The 8,242-nt window shown below is 34.9% G+C and overlaps 1 non-coding gene across 1 annotated transcript; it reads left to right on the top strand.

Annotated features, from left to right (window-relative positions):
• The first annotated feature begins 361 nt into the window (after positions 1-361).
• Positions 362-469, top strand: LOC148580332 (small nucleolar RNA R71). Its single transcript, XR_015896323.1, has one exon. It is a non-coding gene; the product is annotated as a small nucleolar RNA R71 (small nucleolar RNA).
• Positions 470-8,242: the final 7,773 nt, after the last annotated feature.

Below are 8,242 nucleotides of genomic sequence, written 5' to 3'. Positions count from 1 at the left end.
GGTTCTCAGGATCATAAGCTTCTTCCTCAGAAGATGCCTCTTGAGTACTGTTGGATGCTGCTTGCATTCCATTCAGACTCTGAGAAATCATATTGACTTGCTGAGTCAATATTTTGTTCTGAGCCAATATGGCATTCAGAGTATCAATTTCAAGAACTCCCTTCTTCATAGGCGTCCCATTACTCACAGAATTCCTCTCAGAAGTGTACATAAACTGGTTATTAGCAACCATGTCAATGAGTTCTTGAGCTTCTGCAGGCGTTTTCTTTAGGTGAATGGATCCACCTGCAGAAGTATCCAATGACATCTTTGATAGCTCAGATAAACCATCATAGAATATATACAGGATGGTCCATTCTGAAAGCATGTCAGAAGGACACTTTTTGGTCAGCTGCTTGTATCTTTCCCAAGCTTCATAGAGGGATTCACCTTCTTTCTGTCTGAAGGTTTGAACATCAGCTCTAAGCTTGCTCAGCTTTTGAGGAGGAAAGAACTTGGCTAAGAAAGTCGTGACCAGCTTATCCCAAGAGTTCAGGCTGTCTTTAGGTTGAGAGTCTAACCATATTCTAGCTCTGTCTCTTACAGCAAAAAGGAAAAGCATGAGCCTGTAGACTTCAGGATCTACTCCATTAGTCTTAACAGTATCACAGATCTGCAAGAATTCAGTTAAGAACTGAAAAGGATCTTCAGATGGAAGTCCATGAAACTTGCAGTTCTCCTGCTCAGAGAAACTAGTTGAGGTTTCAGCTCAAAATTGTTTGCTCCAATGGTAGGAATGGAGATGCTTCTTCCATGTAAATTGGAATTAGGTGCAGTAAAGTCACCAAGCATTCTCCTTGCATTATTGTTGTTGGGTTCGGCTGCCATCTCCTTTACTTGTTCGAAATTTTCAATAAGGTTGTCTCTGGATTGTTGTAATTTAGCTTCTCTTAGTTTTCTCTTCAGAGTCCTTTCAGGTTCTGGATCAGCTTCAACAAGAATGCCTTTTTCTTTGTCCCTGCTCATAAGAAAGAGAAGAGAAAAAGAAAAGAAGAGGAATCCTCTATGTCACAGTAAAGAAGTTCCTTATTGTTAGTAGAAGAAGAAAAGAAGAAAAAAATTCGAACACAGATAGAAGAGGGGGTTCGAATTTGGTGAGTGATGTGAGGAAGAGATGTTAGTAGATGAATAAATAAATAGAATAAGATGAGAGAGGGAGAGGATTTTCGAAAATAATTTTTGAAAAAGGTTAGTAATTTTTTTTTGAAAAGTTTAAAATCAAAAGTTAAAATAATTAATTAATTAAAAAGAATTTTTGAAAAAGAGGGAGATATTTTCGAAAATTAGAGAGAGAGAGTTAGTTAGGTGGTTTTGAAAAAGATAAGAAACAAACAAAAAGTTAGTTAGTTAGTTGAAACAAATTTTTGAAAAGATAAGAAGTTTGGAAGTTAGAAAAGATATTTTGCAATCACTTTTTTGAAAAAGGTAAGATAAGAAGATATTTTTGAAAAGATATGATAGAAATTGGTTTTTGAAAAAGATTTGATTTTTAAAAATCTCAATTAATGACTTGATTCACAAGAAATCACAAGATATGATTCTAGAACTTAAAGTTTGAATCTTTCTTAACAAGTAAGTAATAAACTTGAAATTTTTGAATCAAAACATTAATTGATGATGTTATTTTCGAAAATATGATGTAAAATTAAGAAAAAGATTTTTGAAAAATATTTTTGAAATTTTCGAAAATAACTAAAAAAATTAAAAAAAAGATTTGATTTTTGAAAAAGATTTTGAAAAAGATAAGATTTTTTTTAAATTGAAAATTTGATTTGACTCATAAAAATAACTAGATTTTAAAATTTTTTGAAAAAGTCAAATCTAATTTTCGAAATTTTAAGAGAGAAAAAGGGAAAGATATTTTTTTTATTTTTGAATTTTTATGATGAGAGAGAAAAACAAGAAAAATGATGCAATGCATGAAAGTTATGGATCAAAACAATGAATGCATGTAAGAATGCTTATGAATATCAAGATGAATACCAAGAACACTATGAAGATCATGATGAACATCTAGAACACATTTTTGAAAAATTTTTTATGCAAAGAAAACATGCAAGACACCAAACTTAGAATTCTTTAATGCTTAGACTCTATGAATGCAAGAATGCATATGAAAAACAAGAAAAGACACAAAACATGAAAACATCAAGATCAAACAAGAAGACTTACCAAGAACAACTTGAAGATCATGAAGAACACTATGAAGGCATGAATTTTCGAAAAATGCAAGATGAATATGCAATTGACACCAAACTTTCAACTTGACTCAAGACTCAAACAAGAAACATGAAATATTTTTTTGATTTTTTATGATTTTCTAATTTTTTTGTATTTTCTTTTAATTTTTCAAAAATCATTTTGAAAAAGAAAAATAAGGATTCCAAAATTTTTAATATGAATTCCAGGAATCTTATGCTCTTTAGTCTAAAGCTCCAATCAAAGGGTCAGGCATGGCTTAATAGCCAGCCAAGCTTTAGTATGCTGTTGATACCTTCCATGTATAGAACAACTAAGTGTGTGAGAATCAACAAGCTCTTGTGATGATAAGTTGAAACCCCAGTCCAAAAGATTAGACATGGCTTACAGCCAGCCAGGATTCAAAAAATCATCATGAAACACTAGAATTCATTCTTAAAAATTCTGAAGAAAAATATTTTTTGAAAATATTTATTTTTAAAATTTTTTCGAAAACAAAGGAGAAAAATTTTTTTGAAAGATTTTTTTGAAAATTTTGAAAATAAAACAAAAAGAAAATTACCTAATCTGAGCAACAAGATGAACCGTCAGTTGTTCAAATTCGAACAATCCCCGGCAACGGCGCCAAAAACTTAGTATGCGAAATTTTTACTCAGGTTGTGAATTATTGTTCGAAATTGATTCCCTGGCGATGGCACCGAAAACGGATGCACAAAACCATGGTCTAAACATATCTTCACAACTTCGCATAACTAACCAGCAAGTGCACTGGGTCGTCCAAGTAATAAACCTTACGTGAGTAAGGGTCGATCCCACGGAGATTGTTGGTATGAAGCAAGCTATGGTCACCTTGTAAATCTCAGTCAGGCGGATATAAAATAGTTATGGAGTTTTCAAAATTAATACTAAAATAAGGATAGAAATACTTGTGTAAATCATTGGTGAGAATTTCAGATAAGCGTATGGAGATGCATTCATTCCTCTAAACCTCTGCTTTCCTGTTGTCTTCATCCAATCCGTCTTACTCCTTTCTATGGCTGGCTTTATGTAAGGATGTCACCGGTGCCAATGGCTACTTTCAATCCTCTCGGGAAAATGGTCCAAATGCTTTGTTACAGCACGGCTAATCGTCTGGAGGCATCAACCTTGTCGTTGGTTGCATCCTATTCCTCTCTGTGAAAATGGTCCGATGCGCTGTCACTGCATGGCTAATCATCTTGGAGGTTCTCGATCATACTGGAATAGAATTTACTATCCTTTTGCGTCTGTCACTACACCCAGCACTCGCGAGTTTGGAGTTCGTCACAGTCATTCAATCCCAGAGTCCTACTCGGAATACCACGGACAAGGTTTAGACTTTCTGGACTCTCATGAATGCCGCCATCAATCTAGCTTATACCACGAAGATTCTGATTAAGAGATCTAAGAGATACTCATTCAATCTAATGTAGAACGGAAGTGGTTGTCAGGCACGCGTTCATAGGGAATGATGATGATTGTCACGTTCATCACATTCAGGTTGAAGTGCGAATGAATATCTTAGAAGCGAAATAAGATGAATTGAATAGAAAACAGTAGTACTTTGCATTAATCTTTGAGGAACAGCAGAGCTCCACACCTTAATCTATGGAGTGCAGAAACTCTACCATTGAAAATACATAAGTAATGAAGGTCCAGGCATGGCCGAATGGCCAGCCCCCAAGCATGATCAATAGATCAAAAGATAATCCAAAGATGTCTAATACAATAGTAAAAGGTCCTATTTATAATAAACTAGCTACTAGGGTTTACAGAAGTAAGTAATTGATGCATAAATCCACTTCCGGGGCCCACTTGGTGTGTGCTTGGGCTGAGCTTGAAGTCTACACGTGGAGAGGTCATTCTTGGAGTTGAACGCTAGCTTTTGTGCCAGTTTGGGCGTTGAACTCCACTTTGCAACTTGTTTCTGGCGCTGGACGCCAGAATTGGGCAGAGAGCTGGCGTTGAATGCCAGTTTGCGTCATCTAAACTTGGGCAAAGTATGGACTATTATATATTTCTTGAAAGCCCTGGATGTCTACTTTCCAACGCAATTAGAAGCGCGCAATTTTGAGTTCTGTAGCTCCAGAAAATCCATTTTGAGTTTAGGGAGGTCAGAATCCAACAGCATCAGCAGTCCTTCTTCAACCTCTGAATTTGATTTTTGCTCAAGTCCCTCATTTTCAGCCAGAAAATACCTGAAATCATAGAAAAACACACAAACTCATAGTAAAGTCCAGAAATGTGAATTTAACATAAAAACTAATGAAAACATCCCTAAAACTAACTAGATCCTACTAAAAACATACTAAAAACAATGCCAAAAAGCGTATAAATTATCCGCTCATCAGTGTTCCACCAAAATCTCATCATAAAACATATTCTCACCTCCTGCATAATGCTAGCTTTGAGCATTTAGATAAACTAGTTAACTATTCTGCTGTTTCCTAAGTTTTCAGTTTTATTGCTTTTGAAAAAAAAAAGAAAAAAAACTTCACATATGGTTAATCTGATGCATGAAAACCATTGGCAAGGTACTAAGTTTGGTGTTTTCATACCAAATTAAGTTCAAAGGCCCACAAATAAATCATGCATGCTAACTATTTTTCAAGTGCTTGGGGAACAAGCAACTTTCAATATCACTGCAGAGCACCATACAAACTTTTGGAAAGATTAAGTATCATCAATCAAAGAGATGAAAGAGGAATGTGAAGATCAGCAATGATGATGATGAGGAGGAGGACAGCAAATAAATTCCAAAAGGTTGTATTGTTCAGTGATTATTTTATATCAGATACTGCTATGATTGAAAGTGATATAATACCCCTGCCTGTCTGCATAGTATTGTTTTTCTGTAATTCAATAATTAAGATGCTTGATTATTCACAACACTACACTTTTCAAGCTTGCGTGCACTCAAAATTTCGAAAAAAAAAAGGGCACCACATGATAGTTCTTTGAAAGGAAGGATTGAGGAATTAAACAATTTTGAGGCAAGCAAAAGATTAGGAGAAGTGGTGGTTCTGGTTGTGTGATTATGCATTGAGGTTGCATGCTTATGAAAACTTGCATGGGAGCTCATAGGCAGAACATAGAGTTCAAAGAAGTATTGTGGAGATTTTCGAACATTTATTGATCCAAGAAGCAGCAGACAAAAGAAAATAAAGAAGATATAAAAACAAAGAGAACATGGCCCAAGGCTCTGAGCATCAATTACTAGGCAAAAAAAAAGAAGAAGAAAGAAACAAGAACTCAAAGAGTTATTATCCTAGTAAATGCTTGTGGTCGAATTGTGTCAAAGAGAGAGGCTTGAGCAAGTAAATCCTAAGGGGTGCTTCAACACCTAATACCTTAAAACCAACTGGTTTAGGAGTATTGATTGAAAGCTTATCTAAAGAGCCGCTTTGAGACATGACACTTAGAGTCAATTCCAAAACACAAATCATAAGCTGCTTCAAGGTGATTACCTATGGAGAGATCTCCATGATATCATTTGGATGAAAGTTCTAAGACCTAAGACTTCCAAGATGTAGGGGCTAGTAAGAACTGGAGCCCTTGCATGAGCATATAATTTAGAGTTCACCCCACTGTCACTTAATCACTTCACTCACAGGAAATTACAAGTTATTCTTCAATCCATCCTGATGGAAAGAACTTTTGAGCATAATTATCTTCTTGCTTGGGGACAAGCAAGTTTTAAGTTTGGTGTTGTGATGACAAGTCATCTTAGCCTAGTTTCACTAGCCTTTCTCTTTGTTTTTATTAGGTTTTATGCACTTTCTTGCATTCTAAGTAAGTAATTTGGAATGAAAATGCATGACTTCTTTAAATCAAACAACCACCATGTAATTGATGCTAAATCATGAGGTTTAAGCTAAATTTAATTAATAATTAATTGATTTATAAACCTTGTGAAATTTGTGATACTTTGACTGGTTGATTTGATTACTTGTAGGAGAAGAAAGAAGAAAATAAGAAAAGCGTGGCCTAAGGAATGTGTCCAAAGGAAGCAACAAGTGTGCCCAAGAGAGGAAAAGCGTGGCAAAGATCAAAGAAGAATGGAAGCTAAGTTGAGAAAGCAAACTGAGCTTCACAAAGACAAATGAGAGAAAGTAAGGCACCAAGCTAAGTTCAAATAGTCAACTGAGCACTAAAGAAAGTAAGGGAACAACATAAAGCTCAGTTCACTAAGTGAGTTTTATCGGGAACCTCTCAAAATTAATTCAAGATGAAATTCCAAGGGAGGAAGCCACCAAGTTTCGAACCAAGGACCAAGGGGAGACAAGGAACGCTCCTTGCAAGGAAAATCAAGAAGAAATAGCCAAAATGCTTCATCCAAGGTTCGAACTTGGAACCACACGCTACTCCTTGCGAGGAAAATCAAGAAGAAATAGCTAAAATGCTTGGGCCAAGTTTCGAACTTGGGAATCCTTTGAAACATAAGGGAGGAGCGCCACCAAATTTGAAAGCCCATCCAAATTCTAAAATCCAAGAATAGAAAGTGTATAAATAGAAGCTAGTTTGATTTAACTTTTGGGGACCTCTAGACTTTACTTTGAATTTTCCCTTTAATTGTCATTTTCATTTTTGAGCTTTTTACTTTTGAATTTGGATCTTAGAGAATTTGGAAAGAGAATTGATCTCTCTTCTTCATGGTTCTTGCTTGAGCACTCTTTACTTTTCTTGCTTTTGATCTTGGGTGAAGAATTGAAGAACTTCTGTTTCAATCTCACCTTGAGATCTCTTGTTTACTTTCTCTGCATAATTGAATCTCCATTTCTGTTTACTTTACTGCTTCATCTTCTCTTTAATTCTACAATTTACTTTTCTTTATCTCCTTTGCAATTGTTCTTGTTGGATCAAGGAAGGATTTGAGATCTAGACTTGTTATCTAGTCTCTTCCACTCCTGAGATCTTCAACCTCTTTTAAATTGCTGCAAATTAAGCATTGCTCATTCTCTGTTTTTAAATTCTCAAAGCATTTTTACTTCTCTGTTGAGATCTAGTTTAATTCAATTAATCCTCTACTCTTCTGTTTATTGCAATTTACTCTTGCTTGTTTAATTCCTGCAATCCCCATTCCTAATTCCTTTTATGATTCAAGCAATTTACATTTCTTGCACTTTAAGCTTCAGTTATTTACATTTCTTGCAATCTAAGTTTCTGCTATTTACCTTACTTGTTCTTTAAGATTCAGCACATTTACTTTCCTGCTCTTTCATTTACTGCAATTTCCCCTTCTCCCTTTACATTTCAAGCAATTTAGTTTCTGCAAATTACAAACCACTCAACCAATACTTGATTCTCTTGACTAAATCAACCACTAAACTAAAATTGCTCAATCCTTCAATCCATGTGGGATCGACCTCACTCATGTGAGTTATTATTACTTGATGCGACCAGGTACACTTGCCGGTGAGTTTTGTGTTGGATCATTTTCCGCACATCAATATCAAGTAATAAAACTCACCAAGAGTGAGGTCGATCCCACGGAGATTGGTGGATTAAGCAACTTTGGTTAAATGGTAGTTTAGTTGAGCAAACAATGTTTTGATTTCATGAGATTTGAATGCTTAAAAGAAATTTGCAAAGAATTAAATGACAAGAAAATTTAAGAACTAAAGTAAGGAAAGCAATTAAAATAACCGAAAGTAAATAATGGAAACTTAAATTGCAAGAAACTTAAATGACATCAAAAGTAAATTGCAAGAAAGTAAAGTGCTGAATTATAGAGAGCGGAGAAGTAAATTGCAAATAATTGAAACTGAATCTAAATAGCAGGAAAGTTAAATTGCTTGAATGTAAAAGGGAATTGGGTAATAGGTATTCAAAATAACTAAAGAGCAAATGAAATGAGAATTAATGATGGAAGAGATCATTAAGGATCAGAGATGCAAATTCTCATGAATTGATGTTGATCAATTCCTTCTCAATCATGGGTATAGATCCATGGCAGATTGTAGGTAATTGAGTTCCAATCTCTTGG

This window comes from Arachis ipaensis, chromosome B10, assembly GCF_059453495.1.
Source record: "Arachis ipaensis isolate K30076 ecotype BB chromosome B10, ASM5945349v1, whole genome shotgun sequence".
NCBI classification, from domain to species: domain Eukaryota; kingdom Viridiplantae; phylum Streptophyta; class Magnoliopsida; order Fabales; family Fabaceae; genus Arachis; species Arachis ipaensis.
Note: the sequence above shows the minus strand (reverse complement) of the source record. Positions and strands in the feature narration are given on the sequence as shown.